The 26,508-nt window shown below is 34.4% G+C and overlaps 1 long non-coding RNA gene across 2 annotated transcripts in view; it reads left to right on the plus strand.

Moving 5' to 3' along the window:
- LOC102900087 overlaps positions 1 to 26,508 on the plus strand; it is a 204,893-nt gene that overhangs the window by 85,109 nt on the left and 93,276 nt on the right. For both annotated transcript variants that reach the window (XR_006592339.1, XR_006592338.1), the window contains exon 2: positions 5,635 to 5,762. This is a non-coding gene — a long non-coding RNA (uncharacterized LOC102900087). The remainder of the gene's footprint in view (positions 1 to 5,634; positions 5,763 to 26,508) is intronic.

Consider the following 26,508-nt stretch of genomic DNA (forward strand, 5'->3'; position numbering starts at 1 on the left):
ACATAACTACATGAAATATAAAAGAATGAGTGGTATAAATTATATATTCTTTAGCAAAATATGAAGCCGTAATAATTATGATTAGAATTAAACATTTCCTCAAAATAATTGTCAATGTCATTCATGTCCATCTGTATAGGTAATTATTTACTTGCCAGTGACAACTGGAAAAAAAATTCAATATGTTTTTTTAAGACTATATGATTTATATACATTTCTGCCTGATCACTGGAAGAAGTCAGAAGAGACTGTAGTTAATCCTTTATATTCCTTGGGTCTCTAGTCCATCTTGCTTTGCAGTTATTAGAGTCCATTTTTAATGCTTGAGTATGGCATCAAAAAGCTGGTAGTAAATCTCATGATCTCCTAAAAAGCAGTTGTAGGTCAAGAGATAGAAATGGTAGTAATTTATAAGGTCTGATGCTATACCAAATACTATCTGGAATTGGGCAAGCATTATGGGTTGAATCATGTCTTCCTTCCCCACACATACTGGTCCTAACCCCCAGTAGCTCAGAATGTAGCCTTATTTGGAAAGAGGGTCATTGCAGATGTAATTAGTTAAAATGAGGCTATACTGGAGTAGGGAGGGCTCCTAATCCGTATGACTGGTGTCCTTATAAAAAGAGGGTGATGTGAAGGCAGAGACACACAGGGAGAATGCCATATGACAATAAAGGCAGAGATTGCAGCTGAAAGCCAAGGAATGCCAAAGATTGCTGGCAAACCACCAGAAGCTAGCATGTGGCAAGTTAAGTTTCCCTTGCAGGTTTCAGAGAGAGAGCGCATGCATGGCTTTGCTGACACCTTGATCTTGGACTTTTAGCCTCCAGGACTGGGAAACAATAGATGTCTGTTGTTTTAAGGCACCTAGCTTATGGTGCTTCATTACGGAAGCCGTAGGAAACTAACAGAGTAAAATACGTCGTGGGGTATATCATGCCATTGTTTTTAGTGCCTGGAATATCTTTATTACCTTTTCATGGAAGTGACAGCTGCATATGGGTGGCCACAAACTTGTGCTTTCAGAATTTCCTGTATTTTAGGAAACTATGACCCAAATACCAGGTTAGTATTCTAACAATGTCCCTTGACATTTATTTCTAGATATTTCTTGCCAATTCTATCTTCTATTTGTTTTTAAAGGGTGCAGCCACTGTTAAGAACTACATACCAAGTTTTGTTGCTATGAATCATTTAATGCCATTGGAGACTAGGCCTAAGGAGATGGCATGTCAAATTCACTGAGGGTTTAAGCAGCTTCGCAATAGTGTTTGAAAGGAGTGTTTGGGTGGAGTCTTCTGGGATAATGAGAATCCATCACATATTATGAAAAATAACATATTTATTACTTTTCATACTCATTAGTTATTATGTAAAATCTTATGACATGAAAAATATGGTCATTAGTACTTCCCTTGCTTGAATTTCGAGATATATTAATTAATTTTGATTTCCTTGGGCTATACAAGTTCAAGTAATTATTTTGGGGTAAATTTTTTTTGGTATGATATTCTTACAGACAACCCCAATACCCACTGAACATTTCTTTTACATTTATTTTTCTAAAAGTACATGGACATGAACCTTAATCTGAACAGATTTCCTGTTGGAGAGTAATATTAAAAACTCATCAATAACCAACAACTAGTTAGTAAATAATAAATGTCATTTATCCTTTTGCTATCTTTTAATACCTGTTCCAATATCTTTTATGTAAGAGATTTCTATTTCCCTATGAGTCTATTTTCCTGTCCATTTCTAGCTTTAGAAGAAAAATAACTGTATTGCAAGATTTTCTGTAACTAAACTGGAAATTTCATATATCCTTGTTCCATTGAAAACATGTTCTCGCCTACAATTATCTCTAGCTAGATATTTGATGCTGTCACACAGATGATAAATATTGAGCTAGTTTCTTCAGTTCCTCTATCTTGGTAGATAGACAATTGTAAAGAATTTGAAAACACCTAAGTTGTAGAAACTATGACGTCATGTACTGTTAAGACCATTGATCTCTCCTCTCTATGTAAATAAGAAAAATAAATGCATTGAATAATGGTTCCTTCCCGTGTGTGTGTGTGTGTGTGTGTGTGTGTGTGAGTGTATGTGTGAATAACTGATGTGTATAGCTTCTCACTCACGCAAAAGTACTGAATGAAATACCCTTTTTTTAAAGAAAAGAAAGTACCAGTGATTTTGATACATTTTGAAGGTCAGTAATGTTCAGCATAGAGCAATAGGCGGAGAACAATAGCTCCTTAGAGAGTGGAAAACATGGTACTCTCATTATCCATAATCTCAGCTGGTCACCATAGTAACAGCATTTTATTTTCCAAGATGTAAGCCTTTATAGTTCTGTAGAATCCACTTCCTAGGCCTCCAGACACATCAGCGGCATCTAGTGGCTGAGACCTCGGCTGAAATGTTTGCGCTTTACCGCCTGCTATATTATGTTGGAAAACTGATGGCATGCACATGTGGCTAACTATGCTGATATTTTTCAATCGCCATGATGGGTGACTACAGTTTTTCAGTGAAATATTTGTGGATTGCCTACAAAAAAGGTGGAAATGTAAGCAAAAGGAAATTATTTTACTAATACTTCTATGGTAAAGAATTTTGCGGGGGAATTGGAGAGCGTAGAGGCATGTGTATTCTCCATCCAAATACTATCTTGAGATAAGGAAATGATTGCTCAGGTAATTTATAGGACTACTTTCTGGAACCCCTAGATTTGCTAAATATTCAAAGAGTTTATTAATGAATTCTGAGGATAATTCAGTCATGTTTACCCACTTTCATTTTCTGATCACGTATCTGTCCTTTACTTTGTGATTTTTAGAAACTTATGTAATAGTGGTTATTATCTTGGGTCTCTATTCCATCTTGATATATAAAATATAGTGCAGAATCAACAAACCTAACTTGGATAGTGAGTAGGGAAATTCAGACATTTTATCTATGTTCAGGGAGATAGTATGGGGTACATAAAAAGCCTGCACACTGGGTTGAGACTCAGGTGTAGTCCTGCATCTACCCGATCCTTGATGATAATGATTCTTGAGCAAAAACTACAGCTGTGGTTCTCAACCTTGGCTGCATATGAGAAGACAATGTCAGTACCCAGACTCCATCCTGGACCAATTAAAACAGAATCTCCAGGAGAAGAGCCTGAGCATGACTTGAAAAAAAAAAATCTGAGTAACCACACCTCAAAATCTCCTGAGGAGTTCTGAAACAATATAGCATTACTGGTCTAACGTGTGACATTGACCTAGTTGTGTGAGACACAGACCATCACCATCACTTAGGAACTTGTTAGGAATTAATACACATTTAAGTTTGATAAGTAATGAAAGCCCATAGAGACTCTAATATTCAGAAAGTCTGAGGTGAGCCTGGAAATCTGTGTTTTTTAAAACTTAGATGTCTCTGTGTATGTTTAGCTTCGTGTTGTAACTGAGGCTATTACCTGGAAGTTTCCAGGAAGGTTAAATAAAGACACTTAGGTAGACTGCAATGCATTGTATAAATGTTACTCATTTATTCATAAGTTAACCAGTATTTACTGAGTACCTATCATGTTCCAAGTGCTGTAACAGGGATACACAAAAGAGCTGATGTGGTTGATGTGCAGGGCTGAAATCAGTCTTGGAAGTAGGTACTTCTCAGTTCAGAAATGCTTTTCTGAAATTATTCATTTGCTTATCTTAGACATATCACAGAAATTTTAACATAAAAGAACCCAAAAGAAGTGTTTTTTAATTCATCAAATGAGAATTAGATACTTATTATGTACCCACATCTGTGTTCATCGTAGTGAAATTATTTACTTACTTTTCTACAATTTTTTTAATGTTTTATTTATTTCTGTAAGAGGGAGATTGCCAGGTGGGTAGTGGCAGCGAGAGAGAGGGAGACAGAGGATCTGGCGTCTGCTGTTTGCTGACACCAGACAGCCTGATGTGAGGCTTGAACTTGTGAACTGTTAGATGATGACCTGAGCCAAAGTCCGATGCTTAACCAACTAAGGCACCCAGGCACCCCTGTCTTAGTGAAATAATTTTTTAAAGGAATACAGCACATTTCCTGCCTTTAAGAAATATACATTTTAGGTGGATTGTTACAGCACATTAAAAAAGTAACCAAAGGATAATATCAGAATAAAATTATATAGAACTAATTATACATTTTTTAGTGATATACAGTTTCGAGGAAAGTGATCAGTTTGGTTTTTTGGGTTTTTTTTGTTTTGTTTTGTTTTCTGATATGGAGAATTGTGTGCGGGAGATTTATTGAGAAGCTCTCTTGGGAACAACATCTGTGAGAGAATGAGAAAAGCAGGACTGAGCAGAGAGAGTTACCATAATGAGATGCATTTGTATGAGATAACTCATCTCACTCCACAGGGAACTTTAACTTTGAGACAGTCTTTCAATAATGTGGCTTCCGATTGAGGCCATGAGGCCAAGGTTTTGTTCCCCTACATCAGCCAGTACTGGATGTAAGCTGCCTCCAGGAAGAGGGTGTAAACTTGGGTGAAGCAACCCCCTTTGGCGGAGGGCAATTCTCAGGGGAGGTCTCAACTTTGAGGCACCAGCAGCCAATACTCAAGGCAGCTAACAGAGTGAATTCTTCATATCTGAAGGGTGGAATCTGAACAGTATGAATCACTTTTATTCCAAAAGCACTGGTCTGTCTAAAAATACTAAGCATTTCTCTCAATCTAACTTTCAGACCATCTCTTACCAGACCCATTCTACATTTTAAGACTTACCTTTTGGCAATCTCTAAATAAAATCTTTTGCCCTAGCAAATCTGGCAAACTAAAATCTTCCTGGAACATGTTTCAGGCCCTCTCATGCTATGCTTTTGTTCTCTTCTGACCACTTGCCTGAAATTTCCTGGACTGTTTTTCTTTCTCTTTCTTGGCCGACTCATTAGTTTAACAATTGTTTTAAGTATCATTTTGCTTATGAAAACATCTAAGATGGGCTTCTCAAACTTGAATGTGCATATACATCACAAGATCTGGGCATCTGCTAAAATTCAGATTCTGATTCAGTAGGTCTGGTGTGGTGTCTGAGAATCTGCATTTCTAACAAAGTAACCATGCTGGTAGTCATTGAAGAAATCTGCCTTGTCTGTACTTTGGTAGGACTTTTATCTATATCATCTTATTGCATATAACGTATCCTTGTGTAGCGTGTCTTTATTTTGTACCAATATAAATTAATTTACATTTTAGCAATTGCATCTGATATTATGTATATCTCATAGCACTTAGCATAGTGCTAGTGTTTATTACGCACTCTATATATCTGTTGATTGATTTTGAAAGAAAGGACTAACAGGTAGTTAATGATTTTTCAAGGTGAGCATGTGAGTTTTCAGGGTTTTACAATGTTACACTTGCTGAATGAGAACTACTACCAATGACTTTTCAGAATACTGGTAAAGCTATCCTGGTTCTGCTCCCACCCCCACCCTGAGCTGACCATCTCATCAAGTCTGGAAAAAATTTGCCATGTCTTTATGAATGCTCAAGGACACAGAAAATTTTTAAAAAACTAAAGACTCAGATGTTCTCAATTTCCCATATTGTAAACCTAGCTTCTCTATTTCCTCTAGCTTCCAAGAAATAGTGAAATAATACATCCAGTGATACCTGTCAATGGTCTTTTCCTGTCTTTGGTGAGAAGCAAATACATCATGTCTACAGGACATCAACCAAAGAATAGTTTGAAGCCTATTTCCAGGTAATATTTTGCATTAACACTTGATTGCTAGTTATAACCAAATGGCGATTCTAATTTTTTATTCTTATTAATTCCATTTCTCCACTTAAATCCCTATTTGCCATCTATATACTCTCATTATTTTATTGCTTGACTCTTGGTAAAAATGAACACTAGGAACGATAGCTCTTTCCTTGACTGATTTTAAATAAATTAATCAGAATGGGTACTTGCATAATCTGGAAATCATATGCGTTGGGAATAAGCCTGTTGGAACTTCTCATTAGGCAATTGTAAGTCATAAGTTTGCTGCTGAACCTGTGTCTGTTAAGGATGTAATGCTTCACAACTGACTGACTGGGGCCATTGTCTAGGTGGAGGTTTTGCTTTTGTGATTGTTATAATTTTATATATATTGGTATAAAATTATTGGTATTCAAACTATGAAAGAATTCTAAAGATGTTTCTCAGTGTGCTTCAAATTCTTTGGGAAGCCAGGAGAGTTAATACTAAATATTTGATGAGGTACAATAATTTGAAAGAACTCTAATAAGCCCTTTTAGTCAAAGGCTACATAATTGTGATGAGTATTTCTTGTTACTGGTTGACAGCATATGTATACTCATAAATTGGTTATTTTGTTGGAAACTTGAGCAGCAAGCATAGCTGTGCATATTGATGTTATTATACAAATCAAATATGTTTAAAGAGACTGGGTTAACAGAGTCTCAATATTAAAAGGCTATGGTTGACTCTTTCTCTTGGTCTTAATTTCTGTGTCTCTTTATAATTGATTAATGTTCATTGGTAGACTAAGTATGAATAATTTATGATTCACATAGCTGCTGGCTTATTAATTGTTTAATTTCAGAGAAAGTAACTATATATTAAGGAAACTCAAGTTGTCACTCTGAGTAGCCAAGTGAATTTATACAGTTTGTTACTGCATAGTCTAGAAATAGTGTATCAGACATACAGTCTGTATTTTCTACAGTGCTTAAAAAGAAGAATACTAATGAAATGTTGGAGAGATTTTTAAAAGTAAAAAGGAGCAAATGGCCTGATGTGTCTGAGGACTGCATGCTCTGAGTATTATTTCTCCTTTTTTTTTTTTACATTTTATTCTGCTTCAATGATTCTATGTAATATGCCATAGAATCATTGTAAGATTCTATGTAATATTCAAAAATGAAGTTAATTGAATGATGCTTATTCTTTACAAGAAAACATAATTAAATATTGAAAAGAAAGTTGTAATTAACTTTAGATATATTACAATTTCTTTGGAGTTTGAGCAAATGATTTTGATTCTGAGAAATTAAAGGACATGATAAATTTGCCTTCTTTAGCAACATGCATGGAAAAAACATAGCTGTCTCAAAAAATACACATTATTTTCATAATGGCAATAATTTCATTTGTCTCTACATTTATGCTGAAAACCAAAGGCTAGTATAAATTGCATTTAAACTGAATGTTAATGGCCTTTTCTTGTTTGGTAGAATATTTTCAAATATATCTAAAAGATGAAAATTTTAATCAGCATCAGTGATCTTAAATGAAGTTGAAGAATATAAATTTGAAACTTCTACTTTCCTGAAATACAACTTTTAATATTCAAGGACAGGGTTTTGAGAAATGGTCAATAAGATTGATTTTGTCTGTCTTTAAAATACTTTGTGGGGCAAAAGTAAGCTTCACATTAGGAAGTGTGGACAATGATTTTCCTAAAAGTGAAATTTGTTTGGATCTGGGAGGAGAAGAAACAGAATAATTTTAATGACTTCTCCTATTCCTCATCTCTTTCATGCATTTAGTGCAAATCATTCCAGAGCTCTGGATGAGCTTCTGTAGAGATCACAGTGCAAAGCTGTGGAAAGGAGCCTGAACTTAATGTTGGCACTATGGTAAACATTTCCACTTTCATGTATCCCTTTAGAGAATTGGGAAGAAAGAGGAACACAAAATGCTATGTGATCTCATAAAATGAAAGAGAAAAGAACAAAATAATATGTATATATTGAGAAAGGAGGGATGAACGGCATTTTAGTTATCTTGATTATATGTGAACAAGTCTCACTTTTCCTGGTAGACTGAGCTCCTTAAGGGCATGATGGCCTATGTATAATTCAGCTTTGTATAATATATTTTTTTCATGAATAAAATATGGTTATGGGCTGACAACCGCTTAGATCTCTACAATGTCATATCTAAATCATTTCTACTTCACCTAATGTTAGACTCACTTCCTCTTTCTTTACTCTCTTATATTACTGAATATCCTCAACCTCATGCATGCTCATCCCCTATACACATTAATTTAAAAATTAAGGCATTCTTATTACTCTTTGCTTAAGGCTAAACTTTGCATTGGTGCAATTGATTGCTTTCTCCAGAGCATTGCTCTATCATTTATTTTCTCTCTTACTTTGAGGACTTTTCCCTTTCTTATGGCTACTTCTCAGCTTAATAATAAGCTCACAGTCCAGCCACAATAAAACAATCAAGTGAAAAACTTAATATATTGGCCTACTTTGAGCAGGTGTCTTAGCTTCAGCTATTACTATATCTGTTCTCTTCCTGGATCATGTAAGCTTTTTAAGAAAGTCTTTACTCTGTCTCCATTTCCTTTCTTCACATTTGTTTCTCAATACATTGCAAATCGATTTTACTCTCATTGATGTTCTAATAAAGATCACCCTTGACTTCTAGATTCTCAAATCCAATGGTTACTTTTTTAGCTCCATCTTCCGGGATCTCTTTGCTAAATGTGGCATTTTGATTCTCTCATTTTTAGAATTTCTTTTTAAATTATAAATGAGGCTCAAACAAATTTTTCTTCTTCTATTTTTTTTTTTTTGGTCAAGTGGGTATTTTATTTAGTTGATCTAGATTTCTCCTTTGTGAGTTGTCTGCACATATCTTTTGTTCATTTTCTTATTGATTTGCAGTATATTTAGAATATATTTCACATACTAATTTATTATTATTGATATGAATTGCAGATACCTTCTTCCAGGTCAATACAGGGTTTTTCCTCAAAGAATTGGTCACAGATTTTAACTTCTCCATTTCTTTTCTTTTCATTTCATCGTTTATGTCTTATATTTTTATTTCTTTCACTTTCTTTGACTTACCTTTTTTTTTAACTGAGGTAAGATTGTATGTAACATTGTAATAGTTTCAGGTGCAAAACAGAATAATTTTATATTTGTATATATTGCAGAGCAATTGCCACAATAAGTCGTTACCATCTGTCACCGTATAATTGACCCCTTTCTCACATTTTGTCCACCCTCACCTCCTTCCTCTCTAACAGCCACTAAGTGAATATAAGTGAAATCATACAGTATTTGTCTTTCTCTGTCTGACTTATTTCACTTAGCATAATACCCTCAAGGTCCATTCTTGTCACAAATGGCAAGATTTTCTTCTTTTTCATGGCTAACTAGCATTTGAGGAACCTCCATACTATTTTCCATAGTAACTGCACCAATTTACATTTCCATGAACAGTGTATGAAGGTCCCTTTTTCTCTGGATCCTCTCTAGCAGTTGTTATTTCTTGTCTTTTTGATAATGGCCAATCTAACAGGTGTAAGGTGATGTATCATTGTGTCTTTGATTTGCATTTCCCTAATAATTAGTGATGTTGATCATCCTATCATGTACCTGTTGGTTATCTGTATGTCTTCTTTGGAAAAATGTCTATTTAGATCTTCTGCCCATTTTTAATCAGATGATAATGGTTATTATTATTACAACTATTGGCTTGAGCTCTTTGTATATTTTGGACACTAACCCCTTCAGATACATGATATGTAAATATTTTCTTTCATTCAGTAGGTTGCCTTCTTGTTTTGTCGATGGTTTCCTCTGTTGTGCAGATGTTTTTTAGTGATGTAGTCCCACACTTGTTTATTTTTGCTTTTGTTCCCTTTGCTTTTGGAGTTAGAGTTAAAAATTTAATGCTTTCATTCATTATTACTTTTATATGCTTCTTTCCATTTTCTTTATTCTTTTATGCTGAAACTTTTATTAAAGAAATGTTGGAACTCATAATTTTATTCTCTAGGCCTTTAAACTTCACTATTCTCTCTTTTTAAAATTTCTTTGTTATCTTTGTTCATTCCAGGTCATTTTCACATATTTATTTTCCAGGTAACTAATTTCACTTTGGCTGCTTCTAACTGGCTGCTGAACCAATTGACCATCATATTTTTTAAATTAAAATAACTGCATGTTTCAGTGTTTGAAAAACAGAACAATTCTATTTCATTCCTTCTAAAATACATTTGTTGTTTTATATGAAATCATAAAATGTTTACTCTTCATGCTTTAATTACTTTAAGGTTTTTCATTTTATGCAATCTCTATCATACTGTTTAATTTTCTGCAGTTCTTAGAGTCTAATCCTACCGTCCATTACATCTGCTAATTATTTTTCATTGATTTGTGTTTCCTATTGTGTTTTGTTAGTTTATCTTGCTTATCTTCAATGAGACTGTGTGTGTGTGTGTGTGTGTGTGTGTGTGGTTACCCTGAGCGTGTATATTCTATGATATGGGCTGGTTTTGTTTCTGTCATATGTCCCAGAGATATCAGAAGCCTGTGTTGGAACTCCCATGCCATGCTATTCACATGAATTTAATACCAAGATCCTTTAAATTGCAAGTTTGTGATTAGGATCATTAGAATTAGGTTTCTTTGTTATACTCCTGTGTTACTAGGTAATTTCTTGTCTAGGTTACTTCTTCAGTTAAGATGTGGTATGCTCGGAACCCAGACTTAATATATTCCAACTCCATATCTGTCAAGATCCTGAGTTTTGTTTCCTTTCACCATGTGGTCACTATATCTAAATGCCAAACTTATTATACTGACAAGGCCACTGCCCCTGTAACCTGGCATAGACAGACTAGGAAATCATGTACTAAATGGCCTTTTTTTTCTAGCCAAACATGTTGACATTTTTATTGTTCATCTTTTGAATGTCTTTTTTTGATAAGTAGAAAAATTGAAGTAAAATTGACATATATTATATTAATTTTAGGTGTACAACATAATTATGTAATATTTGTATATATTGTGAAATGATCACCATAATGAGTCTACTCAACATCCATCAACACTGTGTAGTAGTAAAGAAATTTTTTTCTTGTCATGAGAACTTCAAAGATCTATTCTCTTATCAGTTTTTACTTATGTAGTGCACTATTATTAACCATAGTCTCTGTGCTATATATTACATCCTCATGACTTACTTACTTTATTTTACATGACTGTAAGTTTGTTTGTGCCTTTTGACTCCTTTAGCCTGTGTTTTGCCCAACCCTACACTCTCCATCTCTAGTAACCACCAATCTGTTCTCTGTATCCAAGAGCTTGTTTATTTTGTTTCGTGTTGTTTTGCTCTTTAGATTCTGCTCACCTGTAAGTGAGATCATCCTCTATTTGTCTTTCTCTGTCTGACTTATATCACTAATGAAATGTGATAATGGCCTCGAGTCCATCCATATTGTTGAAAACGGCAGTAAATGAGCTCTTTTTTATGGAACAATTTTACCTAGAAGTATGACCCTTTACTTCCATAGTATCATGGAAAAGGTGATTGCCATTTGTTAATCTCTCACTGATGATTTAGCCACCCAAAGGAGCATGTTACTGTAATGTGCTTCACGTCCAGTTAGTTAGAGGAGGTAAAAATGCAGATGTAGAAGGCATGGGAAAAACTGCTGAAGAACACCAACCTGACAAAAATTCTTCAAACTTTTTTACTTGAAAAATTTCTTGATACTTTGCCTTTCAGCTGCATATTTCTCTGACAGGTGGCATTACATTTATAGATGGATAGATGAGCAGGCTGAATCACGGTCCCAAAAATTTCAAGTCCTAATACCTGGAAAGTGTAAATGCTGTCTTATTTGGAAAAGATCTTGAGATGCAAAGGTTATCCTGGAATACGGCTGAGTCCCAAGTGCCTTGCTAAGAGAGAGGCAGAGGGAGATTTGACACAGACAGAGAAGCTGATGTGAAGATGGAACAGAGAGAGGTTTGAAGATGCTGGACCTGAAGATTGAAGGGATGCAGCCACAAGCCAAGAAAAGTTGGTAGGCACTGGCAGCTCCAAATCCAAAATTGGTATCACTGGTCTGAAATCAAGGTGTCACCGAGGCCATGCTCCCTCTGGACATTCTAGGGTTAGAGTCTCTTTGCTTCTTCCTCCAGCTTTCAGAACTATTGGGATAATAAATGTCTTTTTTTTAAAGACACCAAGTTTGTGGTAATTTGTTCTGGCAGCTGCAAAAAAAAAAAAAAAAAAAAAAAAAAAAAACAATGCATGGATTAACATGTCTTCCTTTCTTCAAATTTAGAAGTGGAGTAGAGATCAAACCATCATTTCATACCTGATATCTTTAGGTGCAGCCATATAATTGAAAGCATCTGCAGGATAAGGCAGTCAACCCCCCATGATTGGTAAGGGTATAGACTCTGCATTTGGGCTATCTGGCTTTGAATTTCACCTCCTAGAATTTTTGTCATTTTGGGTAGGCTATTAAACTCCTTCTGTCTAACTACTCATATATACAGTGGAGATAATGACGGGTACATTCATGCAATTCAATAATAGTTGCAGTAACACCTCTTGTAGGTGTTACGAGGATTAAAGTTGAAATAATTCATATAAGCTGAACGATGGTAGGTACAGGGTAAATGTTAGCTAATAGTATTTAGTCCCAACATGCAGATGTGGTTTTCTCAGATTGCATTCAGTTAACCATATTCCTTCATTTGCATTCAGTTCGTTAATCGTTTGTTAAGAGGAATATCTCTCAGCATTTAAATATTATGTACTGTGGTGTTTAGAGTCACTTTTTCCTAAACTTGAATTCTTCAAGTAATGATAACGAATAACAATTACATATATGACATCACGTCACAATTTGTCTAAATTAATAATCATTAATTGAACCATTTTGATATAAGAACACTGTATTTCTTTATATAGAGATAAATTCAGATAAAAATCTGTGATGGGCTAACTTGTAAGGAAAATCTCTAAAATATTTAATTTTCTTACTAATATTCTCTAATATGTTGAATGTATAACATAACATTGCAGGAAGCAAAATAAATGCTAAATAAATCTTCCAAAAAATAACTTTCTTGAGGGAGCTCTATAATATGGAGCAAGAGAACAGCTTTTCCATTTTTAGGGAGGTCTATGATTCTAAGATAATCTTTAAGAATGTTACAAGAAATGATGAAAGTATCAGCTGAGAAGAAAAAATTTTTTTCTCATTTATGTTTAACTGGCACATTGTAATAAGAAATTTGGGAGTTTTTAAAAATCTTTCTAAATTAAAGCATAATTAACATGTAGTGTTATATTAGTTTCAGGTGTAGAACATAATGGTTTAACAATTCTATACATTATTCAGTGCTCATCATGTTAAATGTATTCTTAATCCTTTTTATCAGTTTCACCCATATCTTTCTCCACCTCCCCTCTGGCAACCACCAGTTTGTTGTCTGTTATTTAAGTCTATTTTTTGTTTGTTTGTCTCTTTTGTCTTTGTTCATTCAGTTTCTTAAATTTCACACATGAATGAGAAGTTTTAAAGCTTTATCATGATGGTATTTTCTAGTCACAAAGGCTATTCTACAGACGCTAGCAACATTAACTGAGAGGCACCTAGTGTAGTCCTGTTCTATGAGTTATACAGCAGACAAACCATTCTTGCTGGACCATTGGACTTATGTAAAGGCATCTTGAGAGATAAATTTAGAGTAGTTTCTGGCATGTTGGAAAAGTGTTGCAGTGATAGTTAAATATACAGTCATTTGAGTCTGCTGGTCTTGCTTAGGAATTCTTTCTGCTACTTACGGGCTGTATGACTTTAGGCAAATTATTTATATTCTCCTATAATGTGGAGATAATATTAGTGTTACCTGCTGGAGTTGTTACAAAGATTAAAGAAATGTATCTATTTGCAGTAATAAGCATAATGCATAGCATTTGGTAAACAGGCAGTGGGGAGTCAGTAAATGACTTCGAAGCAGGGAAGAACAGGACCAGAAGAGCACCTTAGACAGATACACTTGGCTGCAATGTTTTTGGCTGGCAGTAGGTGGGAAAGGATTGGAGGAAGGAATTTATGACCTGACACAGTGCTTTCCAGGAAAGCTTCATTGCACAAAACTAAATATACCTGTAGGGTGTACTATAATGGGTACCACTGAGGGCATTCTTAATAAATGTTTGGTAAAGATGAGTTCATTCTCCCAGCTATGTACAAGGGTCTATTAAAATATAATAAAGCAATAGAAGTTATTTAAATATAGAGTAAAAAAAAACAAACAGAAAACAGTTACAAAAAATTCAAGAGTTTTGTTTATCAGGATAACAACATCTGAGCATAAAGTAAATAATTCTGCTCAAAATAAGTCAAAGGTATCTTTATTTTTCTTACATGTTGGCAGATATCTGAACATCTCATAGGCCTTTCTCCTTTTGGTTACTTGCCACTGAATTCTCAATTTATTCTTTCTGCCCATTGTACAGTATCTGAGTTTTATAGCCAAGATGAATGAAGGCACATTTTTTTAAGATACATTCTAAGAAAAATATATGAATCAGTTTGGCAAACATTTAAAAAATTGATTTCCACAGTTGAATATTAGCTTACTAATGCACTTTACATTTTTCAAACACTCATTGATTGCAATAAAAATATTGTTTGTTTTATAAACTCTATCTCCAAAAGTTTTCAATTATCATACTATAAACAAGGATTTGATGAAGACGCAAAATAAACCTGAGCTTTCATCTTTCTCTTCCACAACTTGAGGAGTAGAGAATGGTGACAGGGTTTGATCCAGCCTGGGTGCTGGCTAGAATCCAAGTGGTATCCAGAGAGAAGCAATGCTAGCCATATACAGACTTGTGCTGTCTGTACCGGGCAGCTCCCCACACAGCTCTCTGCATCCCTCTGGCCATGTGGTGCAGCTCTTCCATTCCTTTTAGGTCAGAATTTCTCAGTTGTTTTTTGCTGCCGCGTTGCACATTATATTTGTGCTTCAAGGCCAGGTTGAAATTATATACTTTTCTTTCAGCTGAATTTAGAGAAAAAATATGTAAATTAGTTGGGCTAACATTTAAAGACATTTATTTCCACATTTAGGTATTGTTCTTACGTGATTTCTGCCCTGTATTTTCCTTCCCACAAACAATACAAATTAATTTTATAATGAGATGGAAAGGTCAATATGTCCCTTTTTGCAGAGGTTTGCTATGCCTTTTGAAGTCAAAAAAAATTCAACAGTGTGCAAACTATTTTACTATACCACATTAGTTTTGTACTTTAAAGAAAAATGAGCTAACAGTACAAAACTCTTTTACTATATCACCATCCTTTCATTTTTTTCCCTTTTTTCTTATGATGTCTATGAAGAAGATGAGTATCCAATGAACCATTATTTCACCAAAACCCATCAGTTGGAGCACTGGATAGCATAGCGGAGTCATGCTATAATGCAGAGGTTCTGAAATCGAGCTTTAGAGACCTCCTCAGATTGTCGTGGAGAAAGGGGAGAATCTAAATCCACTGCAAAAGAGTTCTACAATTCTTTAAAAGTTTTGAAAGATTAAATATACAATTTGGAGGTCATTGATTTAGTAGACTGTATACCTAGGGGGAGAAATAGACTAGAGTGTAGACATAGCTTGTTTTACAATGCCGAAAACGTGTGAATTCCTAAAATTAGTGAGGTATTTTTTTTTTTCAAATTGAATACTATCTTACTAACATGTGTCATTTCCAGGAAATCTTTAATAATCTTTTTTTTCTAAATTAAAGAATAGATTGTTTCTTAAAAACTTTTTATGGCTTTTCAAGAAGTTAAGTTTTGTAAATCGGTGAACTTCTACTAATGTTGAACCATTTTCCAAGTTTTGAATTGATTTCCTCATTGAGATGCTATTTTTAGATCATCTTCAGTATTTTTAAATCCTTATTTGGATGTACTGCTATCTTATTGGATGATTATGCTTCATCAAACTGTTTTTCAAAAAATCTTCCTAAAATTGGCTAATAATATGTGATTAGGAACAATTTTAATACGGAAGCAAATCTGTAACTGTCTGTAAAACCCAGTTTTAGTCATTTGATGAGACTCTTCTAAGGGTTCTGAAAATCGCATCAATGTTTTTAAAGACCATTATAGAATTTTTAGCATCACAGCATAAAATCCGTATGTGAGAAGTTAATAGGCTTCCCTTACATTACTTTCTGCTGCCATGGGCATCTTCTGTCACTCTTCTCATCAATATTCTCCTAACATGAGGCGCAAGAAGGTGAGTGACCCGGAGGGAAAGAGGCGACCTGGTGAGCTCTTGAGTCCTTGGAGCACCTGTTATCCATGGATTTCAAAGCACTTAATCCCGTTTGATGGTCCTGTGAGTTAAGAAGTGCTTTACGACTTGGCTGTGAGCTTGTCATGGGTCTCCAGTACATTATTGGAAAATAGAACCCCTGGGCTATTTTCCTGACTCCTGGGTCAATGTTCACGTCAAGAGATGACACTTGAGCCTTGGCTGACAGGGGGATAGGGTGCTGATGGTTAACACTACTAGTAATTGATCTTCTTGCTTTTTGTTTATTCATATGTACAAACCTGAAAAATTAAATATCCCCACACTGCATGATCCCAGTATTTGGAGAATTATGATCTTCTTCCATAGAAATATGAATAATTTAAAGAACATGTGATTGTGCCATGAACAATTGAAGTCAAAGACAAGAATGGAATAACTAAAAAAAGCCTTGTGATAAAATACAATTTGGAGGAACTATGTTAAAGCATAAACCAGTTATGAGATATTTATAGACTTTGACTTTGTAAAGCAACTTTGCATTTGACTGTGTTTATTAGTGAATGGGAATTTATTTCCCTATATTGAATGAGCATTTCTTGGCAGGCAAACTGTGCACAAGCTACAATGAGCTTCAATGAAGTGCTTTCACATTCCCTTCCCACTGAGTTGAAAGCCTTCTTATATTCTCTCAAGTGTGTTTCTTTTCTCATGGAGGATGGCTTTGTTGAAAATTGCTTCCTCTTCTCTTGATTATTGAATCAGATATTATATTCAGTTCTTCAATACTTTATAGAATGTTGGTGAAAAATGAAATATAATGAGTATGATTCTTCCCTGTATTTTGAACACTATGTAGATTCAGCTGTAAAGAATTTAGCGGGGCGAAGCCAGTATTAGAGGAGAGATATTTAACTGACTTTTCTCTTTCTCTGTAATGGCTCCCGTCACATTCCTGCCTCCACCATTATGATACTCTTCATTTCCAGCATTTTCTTTATGTGTCAATAGCCAGAGTCAGGCCTCAGTATACCCATTTTGAGTATACCCATTTGCTTCAACCCAGATGACTCATGTGGCCAAAGGTAGTTTGCTGTTATTTCCCAAACAGACCAATGTCCTATATTCTATATTTTTAAGTTTTCTTCCTTCTTCATTCATATTCATTAATATTAACCTGACCTTAGAATGTTGTTCATCTGCTAAGAACAATTAGAATGAAATTAAAACACCAAAGAAGAATATGGTGTTTCCCACACTTCAATTCAAACTGTCAAAGGATTGGAAAAGTCCTGAACTTATATTTAACTTTGCCTCTTCATAGTTATCCTGCATATCCTAACAATATGAAGTAAATCTTATCGCAGTTATACTCTAATATTTGTGCCATTTTGTGTAGGCATACTGTAATAATTTTATTTCATCCTTTCTCAAGCAGTTGAGTATAGTTATTAGATTATAAACTCTGGAGCTAAATCCTTCTGTATCTGTCAAGTCCTACCTGCCTGAGGTTTCTTATTTATAACATGAAGATAAGGTTGGTGTATTAAATAAGTTTATAAATATGGTGCTTGGTACGTAGTACATGGCATGTCAGAGTGTTCTATTGTTACTCATTCATTATGAAAGATTTATTGAGCTTTTACTATGCACCTTAGTGGTGACCTTGTAATGCTAAAAAATATTGAAGGGCAAATATTAACTCAATGATCACTTAAATAAATAGAATTTCAAATTTTGATAAAAATCTCAATTACAATACAGGCCAGTAGGAAACACAGTTGCTGGAGAATAAGATTGAAAGACAAGTGAATCTGGTTTATTTTGGAGGGAACAGTAAGTCTCCAATGAAGACTAAATATTTGAATGGCAATCTAAAGCATTATAAGAATTCATCGATTTAGTGGGAAGAGTGTTCTAGAGAGAGAACTTGTCAAAATTAGAGAAGGGGTCATTGATACTAAAGTCTCTGAGAGAATGGGAAGTAAATGGGTATAATAGCAGCAGAAGAAAAGTGCTTATTTAAACAAGGAAAAAATAAGAAACTAGGACAAATGCAGGCAACTTCTTAGGTTTGATGGCAGGGAGTTTTCTTCTCATTGTATCAATTTACTCGGTGTAGTAGAGTGTGAAGCTCTCTGCTGAGAATGAGGTTTCCGTGATAGGACTGGTGGTTTGAGGATATGCAGAAGGTCTGAAATCTTTATGTGGAAAACAGGAAAGTGGCTTGACCAATGAATATGGCACAATTACTGGGAAGTGTTGAGTGTTCAGTTAAGATTGGTGGTTTATTAATTTATATAAAGGATTCCACATTCCCTGTTGTATGTTTTTCTGTAGCAGAACTCAGATGCCTGAGGTTAGACCAAAGAAGGGTCTCCAGTTTTTAAGAAAAGGACCACCCAGATTGGAGGTCTTTTAAATAGATAAAATGCAGAGACAGAGGAATAGAGGATTTAGGTGTTATAAAGGCAATGGTTAGAATCATGTTCCATAAGATTTTAACTTAGTGTGGAGAGAGGTTTTGTCATAAGGAGATTATTTGTAAGGCAATACTAAAGGGACCAACACATTGAAGTTTTTCAGTTGTAATGAGTGTTAGGGTTGTAGTTAGTGTAATTAAATAATAATCTAAAAACTAAAACAAAAACTTGTAATGTGAGAGAGGAGAATAATTTTTTAAAGTTTATTTATTTATTTTGAGGGGAGAAGGGGCAGAGAGAGAGGGAGACAGAGAATCCCAAGCAGGACCCATGCTGTCAGCACAGAGCCTGGTATGAGGCTTGATCTCCGGAACCATGAGACCATCACCTGAGCCAAAATCAAAGAGTTCGATGCTAACCGACTGAGGCACCCAGGTGCCCTGAGAGAGAAGAATTCTTAAAATACCAATATTAATATTGGAAGAGTTTTGGGGCGCCTGGGTGGCGCAGTCGGTTAGGCGTCTGACTTCAGCCAGGTCACGATCTCGCGGTCCGTGGGTTCGAGCCCCGCGTCGGGCTCTGGGCTGATGGTTCAGAGCCTGGAGCCTGTTTACGATTCTGTGTCTCCCTCTCTCTCTGCCCCTCCCCTGTTCATGCTCTGTCTCTCTCTGTCCCAAAAATAAAATAAACGTGGAAAAAAAAATTAAAAAAAAAAAAAGATTGGAAGAGTTTTAGTAATGATAGTTTCTAGTGTCTGTCCAGGAAAGTGGATGACCAAAGAGAAAGTCCTTGATGATGATTTGAAGGAACTGAGAGGCCAGGATTTGGGAAGAGTTGTCCATGTGGCTTTTAGCAGAAATTGTCATGAGTAGAGAAACTTTGAGTTAATTGCCAAGATTTCAACAAATGGGAGGGATGGGTGGTGGGAGTGGGGGTGTGGGGGGGTGCTGGGATCTTAACAAATGTGATTATGAGAGTAATATAGTGGATTGGAATGAGCTTCAAAAAAAGCAGAGTTTTTTTTATAAAAGCATAAGGGAATGATTGTCTAGAGATATGTATATGAACAGTTCATAAAGGAAAAAGCAATTTTTTAACTCTTGCTTTATAGCGAAAGTATGGTTTTCATGATTTTCTCATAATTGGTCATTAAAATACATTTTTTTGATTTTCACATAATTAAAGGTGGAATGTCAGTTTTGGCTTAGGGCCCAAAATGTCCTTTTAAAACTTGCTTGCTTTTGGAAACTTCAGTATTATTTAAAGAACTTTGTTTTTATTTATAAACATAAACACACACACACACACACACACACACATTCTTTCTGAAGGTAGAAACACCACTATAGAAGTTATCAAATGATACCAGATATTAGATGGTATACTGATAGACTGTATGCATTTGAAGATTAAAAAAATATGTTAGGGTAAAATATGTTTACCAGAAAATTTTTTAAAAAACAGAGAAAACATTATGATGAACTAAGTGTGTGTTAAAATGTTGCATACAACTTTATCCATGCTCATACATTAGAAAGGTGGTTTAATCACCCATAAGAAATTACTAGCTTCTCTGTTCGTGAAGCATGACATTTCAATTGCACAGCCAATAAAAGAATTACATGAAGAGACTGAAATGATTTACTGTATGGAAAGCATCAAGACCAAGGTTACCATGGTGAACTACCTTTCTGCACACTCAAGGTCAAGTGAGAGTGACCCATCAATGGGCAACCTTCAGTTGAAACCTAATATGGAATTGCTCTTACAATTGTTAGTTGGTTTCCTTCTTAAATAATAAAGATGACTGTAATAGGCCTGTTACCATTATTTACCTATGCTAAATTTAAATTTGTAATTTAAAAAGTGACATTATTGTTAAGAAATTGGTAGAAGAACACTGGCATTTCTCAGAATCTCATAAATTGCAGCTGTGCACTCTGATCATTTCCTGAAAATGCGGATAGGTTAGGAAGTGTTTACACATTTTTAATGTAAGTTGAAAAAGATTCCAGTTGTATTGTAGCTTTTAATGTTTAACCAGAATCATCTTTATTGTAAATCCTATCTTTATTCCATTGGGAGGGAGAGAGAGAGTATAAATAGTATATACATATTATAAAATATTGTTATGTATAATTAATACCTTAAAATATGTCCAAAATTCTGGGAAGTTCTTATATTGCTTTTTTTCAGATATGTTTTGTTGATGCATAAAAAGAGGACTGTACTAATAAATGTCTTTTGAATTACACATGGTGTAAGAAAATGAAAGCCTTTGGGTTATGAATCTTGGATTTAAAGAGGCAATCATCAAATATTTAAGATGAAAATGCAGTAACACATGCTTGCTGTCATGTGTAAGTTTGGTGAGTGTTATGACAAGGTTTTTAAAACATTCATAGTTGGAGTATTTTTATGAAAATATTCATTAATTCAAACAGACATTCATATCTGGCAACCTGCATTTTAATCGTGATTTCTGGCTGCATGAGAAAATCGGGAAAGCCATGAAAGAATGGGTGAAATATATAGCAATCATGTTTAAATTATACATTATAAGGCATACATATCTGTACGTTGTCATATTATGCATTAAATTTAATGCATAAATCAGATTGTTATAATTCTGATGTCGCCAAAAGGCACAAAATATGACAAACAGGAGTAGGCATGTAGATATTATCATATTCAATAATTCAATGAGCATTTGTTTTATGTAAATTAACTTTCTGTTAATAAAGATTATCCTCATTTATTACACCACTTCCATATGATAATTTAAAAAATGTCCTTTTTTCTCTAGAAAATCATTACAAAATGCGAATAATGCATTTGTTTAATATCTATATAAACAAGATCTTACCATCAGATTAGTTCTGGAAATGAAAGCATTATTGATTTCTGTAATAATTTTTGTAATATGGCTACACTGCAAAACTGAAGTTGCTAATCTCATTTTTTTTTGTGGAGAACTCTATGCATTTAAAGCAGTGTTTAAACTTTTTGTAAGTAAATAATCTTAGTTTCTTTAGAATGTGTTAATGTAAAGTTTGTAGAAAATATACTTTTGGAAGTAAACAGAAAGTACTGTGAAGAACTTAGCAAACAAGTTGAATTCCTCCTCTCAGTACTATATTCTAATGCCAATTAAAATAATATTGAAACCTAATCCAATTAACTCTTGCTGTTCTATATGTTACTCTTTTAAAACTAGTGGGAGTCCCATTGAGAAGAAAGGATTTAATAAACTCTCAAATGGCTGAATTAAAATGATAAATAAGTTATAAAATACCACTTTAAATGACAGCAAATGATAATATCCACAAAATCCACTGCACATACATCTTTTGCAAGAAAAACGTGATGCAGCATTTTCTAAGGAGAGGTATATTTCTTCTCACTTATTACATCATGATATTTTAACGGTTTATTCAAGTCATATTATATGCATGGCACTTTATCATCTGAAGCATGCTACAGTTTCTGATTGAGCCCTGTAGGTATTCATTTCAGAAAGTGAACATGTATTATTTTAATTTAATTTTTCTATTCTATTCTATTCTATTCTATTCTATTCTATTCTATTCTATTCTAATTTTGAGAGAGAGAGAGTGAGTATGTGGATGCATACACACATGAGTGGGGGAGGGAAAGAGGGAGAGAAAGAGAGAGAGGGGGCATAAGAAAGAGAGAGAGAGAATCCCAAGCAAGCTCCGTGCTCAGCATGGAACCTGACATGAGGCTCAATCCCATGACTGGGAGATCATGACCCACGCAGAAATCAAGAGTCATAGGCTTAAATAAATAGGCACCCTTATTTTAGATGCTTAAAGTTTCACAACATTGTCATCAGTGGGTATGCTTATAAACTTTTCAAACTAGTTTGAACAAACTAGAATTTCTCCTTGAAAGAAGGCTGATAAAGGTAAATTATGGAAAGGTGAGGGAAATTTCACTTTAAATTTTAAGTAGAAAACTTAAGAATCAAAGTAAAGAGCACTTAATGTACACTAATTAGGCATATTTTCTCTATATTAGCAATGGAAATTCAATAAAATTGATGGGGTGAACCACGTGAAATTTTCCAATATTTGAACAGTTTTGATGCACCAGAATGGTTGTTTCATATAGTTCAATGTAAGATAATTTGCATATGTGCTCATTATTGCATAAAATACTTCACTGTATACATGACAGCTTTATATAATATATTGTTAATCAATTATTTGTGCAAGAAACCAGTTCTTAAAGTAGAGACTTCACACTGTACTGGAAAGAGGACTGAACTAAGAATTTATATTCTGGCCAGGCCTCTACCATTTAATCACTGAGCCATGTTAGGCCACCATGTAATTTCTCTGAGTTTTGCTTTCCTTATTTGTATTATGGAGATGTCACAGTTTGGAGTGCTTCAGATCACAAGTAACAGAAACATAGCCAACATGGCTCCAACAGAAGAGGCTGCTTATCTTAGATAACAAGAAATCTGGAAAAGTTCCATGGGTGTTTCAGAAGTCCAACAATGTCATTAGCAGCCCAAGTCTCTTTGTCCTTCCTCTATGTTGCTTCTCTGGGATGGTTACAATATCATGACTTCTTTACACAACAGTGTGTAAAGGACACATGTCTATAATTTGACCTTTTCTAAAAGCAAAGAAAACCTTCCCTAGAAGACTCCACTAACATCATCTGAAATCTTATTGTATCACATGCCCATGCCTAAATCAATCACAGGCAAGGGGGAAAAATATCATCATCTCTGCCTTGGGTTAATTGAAGGACCTCTTCCCCAGGTTGATGGATGCAAAGACAGTGTGCAACCTGATGAAATGAGGCCCTGATAGTCAGGGAAAAGGAGGAGGAGGCTTAGGTGGGCATCACCGATAGTCTGTGCTACACTAATTCATGCAATAGTGCAGTGATACAACATGAAAATTTGGAAAATAAAGACGTTGAATTTCAATACTTTTCTACAATATGTGACAGAGACCTGACCAAATTTGGTACATAAAAGTGAAATCATACAGAAACAATTCATGTGTAAGCATGTGCACTAAAAGTGGGCTTAAAATATGGTTCTCAGTTGTGGTAAATAAAGAGTTGTACAACTCGTATATTAATGGCATGGGAACATTTAAAGTCATGGGTAATAGAAGAAGAGTGAGATTTTAAAAACATTTAGCTAATTTGCAATCAAGCAAATTAGCAAATTTTCTGTAATTTTAAGAATGTTTAAAAAACATCCTTGGATAAAGCTTGAGTTGACTAAATGCCTAATCTTAAGTTTAAAACTCATTGGATTTACTGATTTTTGCTTTAAGGAGCTAACCTCTATAGAAGTTCAAACATGCAGTTAGGAAAATTGCAACTGTCCTGAAGACAGTATAATAAGAATACAGCAACTGGACCTTCAATATTAATTTCCAACAGATTTCAGAGATAAGAGACTGCCATCAACTCTGGGAAAATGTTTTCTGGATTATATAAAATATTTGACATACAAATAGAAATATATAAAATATTTAGTAGTGACGTAATTAATATTTTAGGTTGTGCCACTGAAAATGAAAAGCATGAGGAACAAAAATACCAAAGGTGCATCAGTATTGAGATTAAACTTATAGTATAATATAAATTTACTTTAAAAATGGAATGACTTTATTTTTAAGAGGCTATTTCTTATAAAACTGGCACCTATTTCCGGGGTTGATACCTGAAATACAGATGGTAAAGGAATACAATAAGTTAAACAGCAGGATTAGTTGGTCGTTAACTCCTTTTTTTTTTTCATGTTTTTAACATTTATTTATTTTTGAGAGACAGGGTGCAAGCAGGGGAAGGGCAGAGGAAGAGAGGGGGGTCACAGAATCCAAAGCAGGCTCCAGGCTCTGAGCTGTCCTGACACAGGGCTTGAACCCACGAACTGTGAGATCATGACCTGAGCCAAAGCCGGACACTTAACCAAGTGAGCCATCCAGGCACCCCTAGTCATTAACTTCTTTTTTAAATGCAGTAACAAAAAGAGAAGGCCAATGGTCATACAGAATATAATTGAAGTTACTTTGAGGAGGCAAATTCCTCTGTTAGACATCGTTGTTGAACTTCAGTAGGGATTGAGTTGGTGAGAATTTTTTTTTGTATGAGTGTTCAGATTTTAGAGGCATGTGATATAATTTCTTATATCGAAATCCTTTTTTTTGTAAATAATGTACTGAAAACTTTTAATTTTATTCTTTTTTTTAAAATGAACTATAAACCTGAGAACAAACTGAGGGTTGATGGGGTGTGGGAGGGAGGGGAGGGTGGGTTATGGGTTTGAGGAGGGCACCTTTTGGGATGAGCACTGGGTGTTGTATGGAAACCAATTTGACAATAAATTTCATATATTGAAAAAAATAATTAAGCCTTAAAACCCTAATTAAATGCCTAAATTGCAAAGAAAAAAAAATAAAAATGAACTATAATTATTCATCTTAAAAGAGAGCAGAATGTGTAAACGTCTAATTGACATAATCCACTATTTGTTTGACTCTTGTATTGCATTTATAAATAAAAATTAAAGATATAAATATGTGCGCTATTGTTTTATGCATTCATTCAACAACGTATTGGGTACACGCTATGAGTGAATCATTTGACAAGGTGTGTGAGCAATACAAAGCGAAATAAAGATGATAAATGAAATAAAAGAGATTTTTAACAAGTACCCATACAAGGTGGTATGGGATAAATGCTGCGTGGAATGGAATAAAAAATCCTAATACCATGCCATGGGTAGATATCACCAGTGATTAACATTCAAGAGTCTATAGTGGAGTGAGTAAAATTGAATATAGTGTTGTTTCCATGTTGGTGTAAAAATTATAAACTGTTCCTAATTTTAATCTGAAATTATATCCTTCCTACATTTTTGAAGTTAAATGTCCTATCTTTAATGAAATGGTGATTTTGGAAATATTCTTAACTGACAAAATTGAATATTGGATATGCCAGGCTCCGAATTTAGTTTAATAACTTAATCGCTTCATGGAAATTGTATCTTAGAACAACTGATATAGACCAAGAACTATAGGACCGAACTCAGGAAATTCAGTTTGAAAGAAATAATGAATCTTCCTTGTGCAAGAGGAATGAGGAAATTTTCTATTTCTATATTCTGCCTACTTTTTTTACATACTCAGTCCAGGGAATAGATTATTCTCCCATGCAGTGCAGACACAAGGGATGCTTCTATGCACGTTTTGGGGGGAGAATGGGATGAGTGTGAAAAGAGAGTTGGCAATGAAGTGGTTGGATTGAAAAATGATATCTTCATGCAAACTAAATAGAAAGAGCCGATACAACACTAGTTGACTGTGTATTCTCAACCTACTGGGAGTTAAAATTTCATAAAAAAGCCTTTCTCTCTCAGTATACAATCAGCTGCAATTTTATTGAATGGAGTATATGTTGAAAATCAAGATAATATTTTATTTTATCTGGCAACATGCTTAGCCAGAATGCTGGTTATGCCATGAAGCGTAGGTATAGCAAGTCCATTCTTTAAAAACTTCACTTGATTTATTAGTTGAGATAGCAAACATAAAATAACACATGAGATTGCTGCATAGTGCTTGAGAATATTTGGCTGTCTTAATTGATTAATTTGTTTTGTGTATATTTTTAATCTTAAGGGGAAATTTTTTTTGGTGTTATTTAGATATTTCGATTCTGAAAATGTCTTCTTGTAGGTATAAATGAAAAAAAATATCAGACTGGAGAGAAGAATCCATCATCATCATCATCATCATCAAATTATTTATAAATAAATAATTAACATCATCATTAATAGCTATCAATATGATGACAACTGTGTTTTGCAAACAAGGAAGTAGATATTAACCAGCTTGATTTATGTCACATAGATAGAACATGAGTACTGACTAGCTGAGTGGCTTTAGAAAAAATAAATCATAGCCTAAATCTTT

The sequence above is a fragment of the Felis catus genome, chromosome F2, assembly GCF_018350175.1.
Source record: "Felis catus isolate Fca126 chromosome F2, F.catus_Fca126_mat1.0, whole genome shotgun sequence".
Taxonomy (NCBI): domain Eukaryota; kingdom Metazoa; phylum Chordata; class Mammalia; order Carnivora; family Felidae; genus Felis; species Felis catus.